This window comes from Bactrocera neohumeralis, unplaced genomic scaffold (genome assembly GCF_024586455.1).
Source record: "Bactrocera neohumeralis isolate Rockhampton unplaced genomic scaffold, APGP_CSIRO_Bneo_wtdbg2-racon-allhic-juicebox.fasta_v2 cluster10, whole genome shotgun sequence".
NCBI classification, from domain to species: domain Eukaryota; kingdom Metazoa; phylum Arthropoda; class Insecta; order Diptera; family Tephritidae; genus Bactrocera; species Bactrocera neohumeralis.
The window spans coordinates 7,002,636-7,017,951 of NW_026089623.1; positions in this window are offsets into that span (position 1 = coordinate 7,002,636).

A 15,316-nucleotide genomic window follows, 5' to 3' on the forward strand; every position below is an offset into this window, starting at 1 on the left:
ATTTTTCACTTTTCTGACGTATATCTAAATTCCTTCTCTAACTATTTTTATCTCATTAAATTTAGTTAAGAATAGGGTTTATATGGTATAATTAGTACTTATAATTTATTTTCTTACATTAGTAGCAGCTGCATTGTTGATAGATATGCCGGTAAGTGTGCTGATATCCTTTTTTCTTTACGGTACTCGGGAACACGTGCTTACTCCTTGCTGTTTTACTCCGGGTCGGCTGGTGTCATGCTGTCGTTATTTCTGACACTTTCAACGCTCTTAACACTTTCAAAGAATAGACTCCGCCGAGCTTATTTGACTCGGGCGCCAGTTATCGACTTGTATTGTACAACTCTAAAAAAAAGATTTTTTCGTTGGTCGCAAGACCTTTATTGAATTCTTCTTCTTAATTGACGTAGAAACCGCTTAAGCGATTATAGCCGAGTTAACAACAGCGCGCCAGTCGTTTCTTCTTTTCGCTACGTGGCGCCAATTGGATATTCCAAGCGAAGCCAGGTCCTTCTCCACATGGTCCTTCCAACGGAGTGGAGGTCTTCCTCTTCCTCTGCTTCCCCCGGCGGGTACTGCGTCGAATATTTTCAGAGCTGGAGTGTTTTCGTCCATTCGGACAACATGACCTAGCCAGCGTAGCCGCTGTCTTTTAATTAGCTGAACTATGTCGATGTCGTCGTATATCTCGTACAGCTCATCGTTCCATCGAATGCGGTATTCGCCGTGGCTAACGCGCAAAGGACCATAAATCTTTCGCAGAACATTTCTCTCGAAAACTCGCAACGTCGACTCATCCGTTGTTGACATCGTCCAAGACTCTGCACCATACAGCAGGACGGGAATTATGAGTGACTTATAGAGTTTGGTTTTTGTTTGTCGAGAGAGGACTTTGCTTCTCAATTGCCTACTCAGTCCGAAGTAGCACCTGTTGGCAAGAGTTATCCTGCGTTGGATTTCTAGGCTGACATTGTTGGTGGTGTTTACGCTGGTTCCAAGATAGACGAAATTATCTACGACTTCAAAGTTATGACTGTCAACAGTGACGTGAGAGCCCAGTCGCGAATGCGACGACTGTTTGTTTGATGACAGGAGATATTTCGTCTTGAATTACCAAAACATTAATACTAAAAACTTAATTCTACTTATTCTCTCTTAAATATACCCTATTTCTACCTGTGTCAGCAATTGGTATTGGTCGGCGCATGCCGGATGTTGTTGCAAGTGTTTTATTTTGCTTATTCCTTTTTTTGGTCGATCCAGAATTTTGATCGGCGCATGCCGGATATTGCGCTGCTGACATTGACAATTTTGCTGAGAGCGCGTCTGGGCTATTTCCCAGTTCTTTGTAATTGTTGACTTAGCGCAATATTGTTGGTGTTAGCTTTGGTTTCAACTTAGCTGGTGCTAACTTATACTATTTTAAGTCTTACTTATCTAGTTAAATATGTATATGTGTATGTACAGCACACCACATGGGGTTGTTTTCCACTATACAATGCAATACATGTGTGTGTGTGTGTGCTGTCATACAAGATCTTTTATCTCATCATTATTTATGTTGTATGGTTTGGGATTATTTTCAAGTGCACAAGTGCATTTGTAATCAATTGCCCAAACCTAAGTAATTATGTTTATATAACATATCTTTAGTACATGCGTATTGCATTTAAATGCATACGTGCCTCATGTATGTATGTACATATATGTGTTGCATATATCGGGTGATTTTTTAAGAGCTTGATAACTTTTTTTTTAAAAAAAACGCATAAAATTTGCAAAATCTCATCGGTTCTTTATTTGAAACGTTAGATTGGTTCATGACATTTACTTTTTGAAGATAATTTCATTTAAATGTTGACCGCGGCTGCGTCTTAGGTGGTCCATTCGGAAAGTCCAATTTTGGGCAACTTTTTCGAGCATTTCGGCCGGAATAGCCCGAATTTCTTCGGAAATGTTGTCTTCCAAAGCTGGAATAGTTGCTGGCTTATTTCTGTAGACTTTAGACTTGACGTAGCCCCACAAAAATAGTCTAAAGGCGTTAAATCGCATGATCTTGGTGGCCAACTTACGGGTCCATTTCTTGAGATGAATTGTTCTCCGAAGTTTTCCCTCAAAATGGCCATAGAATCGCGAGCTGTGTGGCATGTAGCGCCATCTTGTTGAAACCACATGTCAACCAAGTTCAGTTCTTCCATTTTTGGCAACAAAAAGTTTGTTAGCATCGAACGATAGCGATCGCCATTCACCGTAACGTTGCGTCCAACAGCATCTTTGAAAAAATACGGTCCAATGATTCCACCAGCGTACAAACCACACCAAACAGTGCATTTTTCGGGATGCATGGGCAGTTCTTGAACGGCTTCTGGTTGCTCTTCACCCCAAATGCGGCAATTTTGCTTATTTACGTAGCCATTCAACCAGAAATGAGCCTCATCGCTGAACAAAATTTGTCGATAAAATATTATGCATGTATATTTATGTGTTTATTTATGTATGTATTGTATTGCCTCGGCATTGGCGAAGATAAGCCTGTTCAATAATATTGAACATATTGCCGAGGGAAAGAAGTGATTATTAGTGAACTGTATGTGTTTTTACAATAGTGAGAATTACACTGTTTCATATCTTATTTGTATAAAATTGTCTAAATATACATAAATATATTAATTATTCCGCCTTTTTGAAGTAATGATCCTGTTCAATTTTGAACATTCTCCCGGGCGGCAAAAGTGACTTCTGGGAAGGTGATTGCAGCTTGTAGTCGTCGCCTGGCCTTCCATCGATAGTAAATGAAGACTGCTACTAGTACGCCGATTATAAAGAATAACAATGCGTACTGAATGTCCATGTTCATTTTTGAACATTCTCCCGGGCGACAAAAGTGACTTCTAACCGCAGATTGTAATCGACGTTTCGTTTGTTAACGTAAGCTGCCATGGTATTAGTAACTCCCAAATAGTTGTTACTACATCCGCTTTTCCAACTGGATCTATTTCGGCTATTTCTATAGTTTTACTTACGTCTTTTTTATTATGGTCCTGAAAAAGGATTTCTTTATCGCGTTGCTTATCCTTCTCCACTTAAGGTTTTTTTGATGCATCGTCATTTGTTTCAATAGTTTGTTTATCGTCTCTCGTCTTAGAAGTTGTGTCTCGTATCTTCTTGTCTTCATCTTTTTTTGCTGTAACCACACGTGTTTTGCCGACACTTCGACTGGTATCCGACGATGATGACATTGTTACGTAGCCATAATAACGTGTACCCGGAGTTCGGGTGTTGGTGACCACCTTGGCTCCGATAACCTTTCCATATTTAGAAAAGATAGTTTTCAGATCACTGGCTCTCGTTAATGAAGATAACCCGGATACCCAAAGATTACGTGAAGGTGTTGTCTGCTTTCCTGTGGACGACGATTTTGTAGATGTATTCACTGAAGAATTTTCTTTGTCATCCTTCTGGGAAGTCTTGTTTGAAGATGATTTTTGTTCACTAATGTCTTTATCCTTTTTGTCGCCGGACTTCTCATCTTTTCTCTTTGATTTATCGTCATCGGGCTTGCTGCATTGGCGTTCGTCCTTACTGCTGCTGGATCCACCCTTGGATGTTCTTGTGTCCTTCAAAGCTGCAACCGTTTTTGTACTCTTTTGCGCTGAATTCCTGCCAGTATTATCACCTTCTGCATCGGTGCATTTTTCCTTTATGTATTTTAGTGAAGTAGTAAAATCTTCCTTCTGTGTTTTAGCATTATCTTCCAAAATATGATCAGCTACTTCAGTTTCGTCTTAAAACGATTTAACCTGGACTTCACTTTCCCACATTTTTCCAAAATGTGAGCCTGTCGGAAGAGATAGATGACAAGTTACCAATTTAGTTGGTTTTTCCTCAGTTTTTGAAGCTTTATGAAGTTCTTCAAGTGATTCTTCTTCAACTTCAACTTCATATATGTTTTTGTCTTCCTCTATTACTTCTGCTGTTTCTTCCTCAGCAGAAGACAGATATATACAAGGTAGATAAAAGATTGGAACTTTTGTACATTTTAACTCTGATTCAAAATGGTACAAAATTTCAGGTTCTTCTTATATTGCAAAATCTTCAAACAGGACATCACGCTGAAGAGAAATATAACTAATTTCGGGCTCTCCTTTTTGTAATCTCGCTATACAAAGTTTGAGATTTTGGAAATACTCCGCTGTTATTTCAAAATATAAATTTTCAACTTCAGGAAAAAATTTTGAAAAATAATTTGTAAATTGTGCATTTGAAGAAACACAGGGCTTTTTTAAATTTGGCTGAGCTCTTTTTTTTTGTTTTAGGCTCGATAGAACCAAAAATGTTTAAAACTCAATGAAGATTTTATCAAACCTTACCACTGGTGGGGGGAAATGAAAAGACCTTCACTGAGCTGAGAATTATTTCATTCTCTTTATTTTATGTTGCTAATATGCGGGAATATACACCCGTCTTACAATTATTATTTTTATGTTGTCAATATGCGGGAATATATACCCGTCTTACAATTATTTTTGTTCTATTGCCTGTTTTTTAAATACAGGACTTTTTGATTTTGGCCGAGCTCTTCATCCGGCTCGAAGGACCAAAAATGTAAAAACTCAAAAAAAATTTATCATTCCTTACCTCTGGTGGGGGGAAATGAAACCGTTTTTCGTCGAGTGAGAATTTATTCATTCTTAAAACTCAAAAAAGATTATTTATTCCTTACCTCTGGTGGGGGGAAATAAAACGACCTTCATTGAGTGAGAAATATTTCATTCTGATTTTATTGTTAATATTGTACACCTTATATACTATTTTAAGTCTTACTTATCTAGTTAAATATATGTGTATGTACGGCACACCACATGGGGTTGTTTTCAACTATACAATGCAGGCCTGTCCAACATAGAGCCCCCGGGCCACCATCCGGCCCGCATAGGCCCTTCATCCGGCCCGCCATCTCTTATAGTCTTTGGGCATCCCAGTTGTATAGGCCTGAAACACGTGATGGATAAAGTAGTGCAGACAGTTAATTTTATACGCGCAAGAGGGCTTAACCACAGACAGTTCCAGGCTTTTCTGGCTGATGTCGGTTCAGATCACGAAGACGTTGTATACTTCAGTCGCGTTCGCTGGCTCAGCAGAGCAGCTACACTAAAACGATTCTATTCCCTGCTGGACGACTTAAAGATTTTTCTTGGCAACAAAGACCAAGAAATTACTTTCCTTACTGATGAGGAGTGGTTGGCTGATCTGGCTTTCCTGGTTGATATAATTAAATATCTTTCTGATCTTAACTTGAAACTGCAAGGGAAAGACCAACTATGCACACAGTTATACGAACACGTTCTAGCTTTCACATAAAAGCTTTTGTTGTTGGAAAAGCAGCTGGAACAAAAGCAGTTGATTCATTGGGAGACCTTATCTACAAGAAAGCAAGATACCTTGGATTTTGACAAGTACGTGTTGATGTTCCAAAGATTAAGGAACGAGTTTGACGACAGATTCGCAGACTTCAAATCACAAACTCTCTGCATGAAAGTGTTTCAAAATCCATTTGATGTTGAAATTGAAAGCGCTGCGCTGAGTTTACAGCTGGAGTTAATAGAATTGCAAAGCAGCTCTCATCTAAAAACAGCATATAATAATTGTCTTCCAAACTTAATTGAATTTTACAAAAAGTATATTACACCCAGTCAATACCCAAACCTTACTAAGCTGTCTATTCAACATATTTCTTTATTTGGTAGTACATATGTTTGCGAGCAGCTGTTTTCTCGCATGAAATTTAACAAATCAAAAACCAGATCATCTTTATTAGATAGCCATCTTAAAGGCATTTTGCGCATAGCCACTTCTAAAACTCCAGCTGAGATAGATGCGCTGTGCAGACAGAAACAATTTCAGACATCTTATTAATTAGATTTTAAGAATAAGAATATCTTTATATGCTAAGGCCATAGTTACATTAATAATAATATATTAAGATTTATATGATGTTGCTTTTTTATAAATAAATAAATATACCAAAACTGAAGGTCATTTTATTTTTTTTTGGCCCCCTACGGTTATGAAAATGCTAAACCTGGCCCTTCACAAAATTATGTTGGACGGGCCTGATACAATGCAATACATGTGTGTGTGTGTGTGCTGTCATACAAGATCTTTTATCTCATCACTGTTTATGCTGTATGGTTTGGGATTACTTTCAAGTGCACAAGTGCATTTGTAATCAATTGCCCAAACCTAAGTAAATATGTTTATATAACATATCTTGAGTACATGCGTATTGCATTTAAATGCATACGTGCCTCATGTATGTATGTACATACAGTACTTGTCCAATAAATTACGAACGAAAACAAAAATTTAATATTTTTAATAATATTGAATATGATTCAATCCAAAAATATGATAATTTAAGTTTAATGTATATAACATATAAAAAATAATTTTTTTTTAAATACGCCAAATATTTATGTCTTTATTAATGATTAACGTTAGAACTCCGGATAATTTTTTTGTTCGTTCGTAATTTATTGGACAGGTACTGTATATGTGTTGCATATATATGCGTGTATATTTATGTGTTTATTTATGTATGTATTGTATTGCCTCCGCATTGGCGAAGATAAGCCTGTTCAATATATTTGAACAGTGCATTTTAATATTCTATCTACAACTTCCCGAAGTTTAAAAATGTAATAATACTTTTATGTTCTCCATAACGGTTAATTTGAGTAGTGTAAAGATATATTACCTGGATTCAATATCACTTGTGAAATAATTTAATAAACCTAAGTCTACATCTTGTTGCTAACTTTTGTAGTATACGTAAGTTCCCTATCACGGTTTTCAACCAAACAGCATTTTGGTTGAAGTTTTGAAATTTGGTATTGTGGTTTTCAACTCAACCGAAAAATAATTGTGTAGCTGTGTTGTCAAATTTCAACTTTTCTTGGTATAATGGCTATCATCTGTGTCTAGAGAATAACCTTTATACCACAAAGCAGTTGCAGGTGATCATAAGTGCGTTTATTTATTATAATGTTAATTTATAATTTCGAATAATTTTAGTTAGTTATCCATAAAAAGGTGAGAAATATGTTTAACTCGTTGGGTAAGTATCTGAACCAGGACAACCTTGAATTTGGGAACATTAAAATAATATTAACATCGTTGGAAGTATTACGGTTATAAATAGTCAATACAATCAATTAGTCGTAGGAATATACATAGTTATTGAGTAATATTATATTTTTTTGGAGCATTTTACTATTCTTCAATCAATTGAAATCATTTAAAAGGCATTCTTGATAACTAACCGACAGCAAGAAAATGGTGAGTTTGGGGTAATGTTGTTTCATCTCCTTCAGTAAACCATATGATTGCTAATTTAAACGGAAATAACTAGATCTGTAGTAAACATTATTTAAACCCCAAACGAAGTGTTGCATAGCAAAAACGATCGATTTCTATTAGAAAGGTAAAGGTTTGCGCAATGGTTACGATCATGGTGTTTAGTAGAACTTTGGTATTTTTGGTTCTCAAGCTTTCTTTTTCAAGTGCTGAAAACTGCAAGCGACATCTGTCAAAAATTAAAATACACACGTTCTAAAGGATACAGTTATTTAGACAGCTGTACAACTACACGACTGCAACTTCAAGATATTCTTATATTTGCCAACGACAGTAGAGAGGAGTGATGCCGCTAATATGTAAAATGTACAATTATTCAGAGCTCTAACAAACCTGACTTTATTTTACAAATAAAAGCATATAATAGCTCGTTATATCATTTGTAATAACAATTTATAATTTAAAACAAAAAAAAATTACGTATTGACTTATTTTTTGCATAAAAAATTTCACTTTGAACAAAATATTAAAATATCATTGAAGTGAAAGGTATTAGTATGGCCACAACAAAATCGTGTACATGCAAAATGGACAGCTGTGTGGTCTTGTGTACATGCCGGCAATTGTTATGTCACTGCCTTCTTACAAATGTTCACTGTCGTGTTGCCATGCCGTTTCGCGCTTTATGTGTTCACATTTTCATTTTTTTTCTAATGTAAAAAAATAAATATGGTATGACATAATTAAAAGCTTCTACTACCCGGTGCAAGCAGATAACGATATCACATGCGCATTTCGTGATCTATAAAGAAGTCGTAACTTTACATCTTCAACACATAGCGCTAAGGGCAGTTAGGTTCATGAATTGTAAAAGCCATTTTCATACTGCTTGATTTGCATTTACTTAATTTTTACCGAGTTACATAATCATTTCTCTCTTACTTGCTTATCGTCTGGTTATTACATTTGAAAGGCTACAGCGTCTAATTGTGGATTTATTATAAATTAATTATGAAATAAAATATTTTTTGATAAAGTGAAAGGCTCACCGCTGCCATTGCTTTAAATGTGGTATCCTTACGAACCGAGCGGAGTCCTCGCCCGAGGTGCTGTCGTTTTCATCGCCGCGTGGTAGTTAGCGCTAGGCCTTAAATTGTTCTGATGCAAATACGATCGTGTAATGACGTTGTCTTCCCTCGGCATGAAGCAAGTCTTCAACTACATAGCGATTATTTGACAGGTCTTTGTTGTTGTTATTGTAGCTGCAAAAAACATTTCTGAAGTAATTTCGAGGCATGGTGCCGAAAAAGTCCGTGTCCGTTCCAGTTACTTAAATCCGACTGTCGTGGGAACGGGTTACATCCCAAATGCTGCTTATCTGATTAAATTGTTTGTATAATTTATTCTCATTATCGCTGGGTGAAATAGACACACCCAAATTCACAAATTAATTGAGGGGGGATACCTCTAGTACCGTCAAAACAGGTAATTCTTCCACTTTTATTATGGGAGACCAATTTTAAAAGTATATATTAAGAGGTATTATTGAACTACAAATCAAAAATTATTTTATGTCAAAAAAAAAAAAATGGCGGAAGTATCAACGATCCCGCAAATTGACATTTTTTGTGGTTGTCAATTTCCCGACTAGGCATCTTATATGAAACGAAAAAAGTTAAAAATTTTTAATTGAAAGCTTTTATCAAGTGTATAGTAGAGGGGTTTTGAGAATTTTGAAAAATTGAGGATGTAGTCATGGATTTTGTAAAAAGTGCCATTTTTACCAGTGTTTTTCGACATCAAAATAGTTAAACAACTGTCAAAATGCCACTTTTCTCGGAAAAGCGCTCTATCACGTACTAGAGTATAAAATTGCCTACAAAATACACTTTAGTTCAAGTAAGTCCTTTAAATAATTCACTCACAATTTTGAAGGTGGTGGTTCAGGGGCCTATTTCTTCGAAAATATTCGGAGTAAAAAAATGGAACTTCGGAACTATATTTTTTAATTGTTTTTCAATTGATTAGAGCGAGAAAAATGTTTTTAATTTTTTGAAAATTCTTTAGGTATCTCCCCCCTTAAGAATATTTACATTTCAATCGTTAAGCCTCTTGGGATTATTCCATTTAATATTAAAGTAATATATAAGAATAAAAGTACATTATTTCTCATTCTAATTCGTTTCTAGCCTAAAGTGGCCATACGCGGCATACATGTGGGTTGATTGGGATTTACTCATATATGAGCTTGTGCGAAAATGTTTGATTTTTTACGATCGGTGTGCACACCAGAGAACTGCAACGAGTAATAAAACTTTGTTCACAATCAGGTATTGATCCGTTACTTTGTCTGATTCTGTCAATTCGATTCATGTACACGAATCGAACCGTTTGTCTTCAAATCAGCGATAGAGAACAACTTTCAATCACTAGCGATCAGCTTATACATGATTTGTTTATTAACGTTTGCACCAGCAGAAAATACCCGAAGTGATGGATACTTATACTTCAATATTGAAATGATCGACAGTGTTCGGTTTGTATATCATCCCCTAAACACTGATTTATTGGTGTACTGCTGTTCTATTTCAAATACATATGTATTTACATATATGCATATGTTATATGTATAGTGGAAATTCCATCGAGTACATATGTACATACCACAAATGTATGTATATATGTATATGGAGGATGGAGTCATGTGTAGAAGTTCACGCAAGTGAGGAAAGTTCTCTCATCACCATTCACGTGGGAGTGGCCAGAAACGATTCTTTTACATATGGCTCAAGAAGCTCACGACTTTCGGCTTTAGACCAAGCTTCCTCTGAGTAGCTTAAGAACATCCCTACACAGGGTTGTGCCTTGGGGTTGGGACCCGCCACGTAAAAACGCCCCCAATGAAAAGATACCAACTGCCTCGGATGAGAGACCCACCTTTTTATGACGACTACAGCAAACGAAAAAAGAATTATTATTTGAGGGCATGCACCTGGAATGTCCAGTCTCTTAATTGGGAAGGTGCCGCTGCCCAGCTGGTTGATGTCATCTTGAAAATAAAGACTGACATAACCGCCGTCCAGGAAATGCGATGGACGTGACAAGGACTGAGGCGAGTAGGTCCTTGTGGCATTTACTACGGTGGCCATATAAAGGAGCGCAAGTTTGGAGTGGGATTCGTGGTGGGAGAGAGGCTCCGCCGCCGAGTCTATCATTCACTCCGGTGGATGAACACCTACCCAAAATCAGCATCAAAGCGAGGTTCTTCAACATATCAGTGATTTCCGCCCAAGTCCCGACGGAAGAGAAGGACGATGTGACCAAAGATGCCTTTTATGAGTGCTTGGAGCGCACTTATGAAGGCTGCCCCCGCCACGATGTCAAAATCGTGCTTGACGACTTTAACGCCAGGGTGGGCAAAGAAGGTATCTTCGGAACTACGGTCGGTAAATTCAGCTGATCGACTTCGCCGGGGCCCGAAATACGGTTATCTGTAGAACTAGATTCCAGCACACGAAAAAAATCAAACTACCTGACTGTCTCCAGATCGAAAATCCACTAACCAAATCATGTTGTGTTAGACGGAAAACACGTCTCCAGTGTTCTACACGTGCATACGCTCCGGGGTCCTAACATCGGCTCGGACCCACTAACTTGTTGCAGCCAAGATTCGCACCCGCCTCTGCGCAGCAAAAATGCACGTCAACAAACACTCGACTGTCTCCAGATCGAAAATCCACTAACTCGATATAAGGGAACTGTGGGAGATCATGAAACCATTGTGGAATCCAAGACAAATTGTAGACGGAAAACACGTATCCAGTGTTCTCGAACATATGCAAAACGAATGCATACGCTCCATTTGGGGTCCTAAAACATCGGCTTGAAGACCATTTTTATCTTGTTGCAGCCGCCTCTGCGCAGCAAAAATGCGCGTCAACAAACACAAGGAATGTTCGACGGCGAGAAGCTGCAATAACAACAGACAGCCGAACGATTTTCTACTCAGCTTGCTCTCCTACTCTCTGAGAGCACTCATCAACAACTCGATATAAGGGAACTGTGGGACGGCATTTCAACCTCCTTACGAACAGCTGCAACCGAAACCATTGGTTTTCGGAGAATGCAAAAGAACAGCTGGAACGACGAGGCGCAGCGGAGAGAAAACAGACTGCCCGCAACATTACGATCGACCACAACACGTGCGGGATGGGACAGATACCGAGAGTTAAAGAGGGAAGCGATACGCATTTGCAGACAAAACGAAAGAGGCCGAAATGCGTGAGTATGAAGAGCATGACAAGTTGGCCGTCAGGGGTAATGCACGAAAATTCTACGGAAAGATGCGACGGCTAACAAAAGGTTTCAAGGTTACCGATGGATTGCCGGCCGAGCTCTTCAAACACGGCGGCGAATAACTGATAAGGAGCATGCATCAGCTTCTTATTAAAGTATGGTCGGACGACAGCATGCCCAACGATTGGAATTTAAGTGTGTTCTGCCCTATCCACAAAAAGGGAGACCCCACAATCTGCGCCAACTACCGTGGGATAAGCCTCCTCAACATCGCGTATAAGGTTCTATAGAGCGTATTGTATGAAAAACTAAAGCCCACCGTCAACAAACTGATTGGACCTTATGAATGTGGCTTTAGATCTGGCAAATCAATAACCGACCAGATATTTACCATGCGCCAAATTTTGGAAAAGACCCGTGAAAGGAGAATCGACACACACCACCTCTTCGTTGATTTCAACGCTGCTTTCGACAGCACGAAAAGGAGCTGCCTTTATACCGCAATGTCTGAATTTGGTATCCCCGCAAAACTAATACGGCTGTGTAAACTGACGTCGAGCAACACCAAAAGCTCCGTCAGGATCGGGAAGGACCTCTCCGAGCCGTTCGATACCAAACGAGGTTTCAGACAAGGCGATTCCCTATCGTGCGACTTCTTCAACCTGCTGCTGGAGAAAATAATTCGAGCTGCAGAACTTAATCGAGCAGGTACAATCTTTTATAAGAGTGTACGGCTGGTGGCATATACCGATGATATTGAAATCATCGGCCTCAACACCCGCGCCGTTGGTTCTGCTTTCTCCAGACTGGACAAGGAAGCAAGGCAAATGGGTCTGGAAGTGAACGAGGGCAAGACGAAATATCTCCTGTCACCAAACAAACAGTCGTCGCACTCGCGACTTGGCTCTTACGTCACTGTTGACAATCAGAACTTTGATGTTGTAGATAATTTCGTCTATTTGGGAACCAGTATTAACACCACCAACAATGTCAGCCTGGAAACCCAACGCAGGATTTCTTTTGCCAACATAAGCTACTTCGGACTGAGTAGGCAATTGAGAAGTAAAGTCTTCTCTCGACGAACAAAAGCCAAACTTCATAAATCACTCATTATTCCCGTCCTGCTATATGGTGCAGAGGCTTGGACGAGGACAAAACAACTTTCGAGAGAAAATTTCTGCTAAAGATTTATGGTCCTTTGCGCATTGGCCACGGCGAATATCGCATTCGATGGAACGATGAGCTGTATGAGATATACGACGCCATTGACATAGTTCAGCTAATTAAAAGACAGAGGCTACGCTGGCTAGATTATGTTGTACGAATGGACGAAAACATTCCAGCTCTGAAAGAATTCGACGCAGTACCCGCCGGGGGAAGCAGAGGAAGAGGAATACCTCCACTGCATTGGAAGCACCAGGTGGAGAGGGACCTGGCTTCGCTTGGAATATCCAATTGGCGCCACGTAGCGAAAAGAAGAAACGACTGGCGCACTGTTGTTAACTCGGCTATAATCGCGTAAGCGGTGTCTGCGTCAATAAAGAAAAAGTAGGCAAAGAAGGTATCTTTGGAACAACGCACAGTGGTCGGTCTTGTATGGAATCAGCGGCCAAAAATACTCCACTGCTTATATAAATGTAAAACTTTTGCAAAAGCTTTTTAAAATGTCCCTCTCCCGTTCCTCACTGCGCCACCCCCCAATGGTAACGAATTTTAATTAATTATATTACATTAAAAAAGTTGATAAACGAAAAAAGGAAATCTTTAAATGTTATTTAACTAAATCAAAAAGTGATTTTAGTAAAATTGATTTAATTTTGCATGATAGTTTTCTTTGACTGGTGATGAAAGGATCTAAGATTAAGGGGATATTCTACTCTAGAATTTTGAAAAATTCGATTTTTTTTCATATATTTGAAGTTTAGACTCTTAAGAACATATCTTCCAAAGGATTTTTAAAAATTAAAATTATTTTAAGAGCTACAGTTACTTTAGTGACGGAGTACCTAGCCCGGTTCGGCCGCATCGAATTTTTTAAACGCGTTTTTCTCGAAACTGCTTTTTTCCACACTGTACCGGCATTATCTCAAGTTCTATACAACCGATTTACGTGAAATTTTGTGTGAACCTTCTATATCGTTCCTACCAGCATCGTGTCAAAATTTTTGTCTTGAATATTTAAAAAAAATTTAGGAATTTAAAAAAAAAGCGTAAAAAATGATTTTTATTTTCAGGCAGTAGCCATATTTCAAAAAAATGTTTCGTGTTCCCTGAAATAGGGACTATAACAGCATTCTTACTGATTAAGAATTTCTTTGGATTTTTTTTTTCAGACCACCAGGAGAGTCAGGATCAATGTCACCAGGATGCGCCATTTCTTTTTACACCTCTCTCTCCTCTCCCCTCTAATTATTTTAGTTTTTAATATTTTTTTGTAAAATTTTTTTTCTGTATTCTTAAGATATCAATAAAAACACCACAAAAAAATGGATACTAAAAATATTAATTGCCCTTTTTATACGACACTTAAAAATTACCTGAAATTCATGCTTCTAGAGTAGAATACCCCGTTAAGATAATAGTTATGTCGTATATGATGAAGTCGATACATCTTAACGTCCTTATTGCTTGACTCCGCAGATTCTTCTGATAGCTGTCGAATTGAAACTGGTGCATATTGAATAATCCCGATGTTGAATGCGTGAATTAAAATTTTGTGGACTGACGAATGAAGAAATACCAGGAATATTTTGAAGTTATTTCTCTTGCAGGATCTAGCGCAAATGTAGTGAATTTAGGGTTGCTTGAACTGATTAATTTTGAAATTGAAATCAAACAGGACGAAGGGTGGACGAAGGTCTACAGTTTTTCCAAATTTGTTTGTGCTCTTCATCATTTTGCGATTTTATTATTAGTTGTAGAAGGACATAGTATGTCGTGACAAATAAATTATTGTCTTCCAAATTATTGTTTTCAAATTTCGCTATATTCGCTCTGCCCAGAAAAACTGCCAAATTAGCCACATTTTCCTATTAATAATAATAAGTAATGAGAGGACTCATTGCGTTCATTAATTACATTCCGGACGCAGTGTGTTCCAATAATATTTTTATCTTAATTTCAACATCAGATTCCGAGCACTTTATTTGCTCAGGATAACTGTTTTTCATTTACAGGGTCCGACACTCGTGTAGCCAACTTCAGACCGTTCTCGCAGCTGTCGCACTAGAATCAGCTGTTTATAAATTTGCTGAATGGCAGTTTGAAGTATTGTTCACAAGTGTACAAAAGCGTTTTGCCAAAAGTGAACGCAAAAAAAAGAATTCAAACGTAATAGTTTGATTGCTTTATATTTAGCTGCAAAACCACAGCCAGTAATTGTTCGTGAGCTCAAACACCTTAATGTGGATAAAGTTTCTGTTTATCGCACCATCACTTGTTACAATGGTACTGGTAGCATCGCAAAACGCCATAGAGGTGGTCATCAAAAGACTGCAACGTCACGTGAGATGGTTTGGAAAGTGAAGAAGCGACTTGGCGAGATCCACGACGAAGTGCCAATCAAATGGCTAAAGAACTGAAAATATCCGACCCCAGGATCCGACGGATATTGAAAAATGAGCTCAAGGTCAAGCCTTAAAAGTTCCCATGATCTCACACCGAA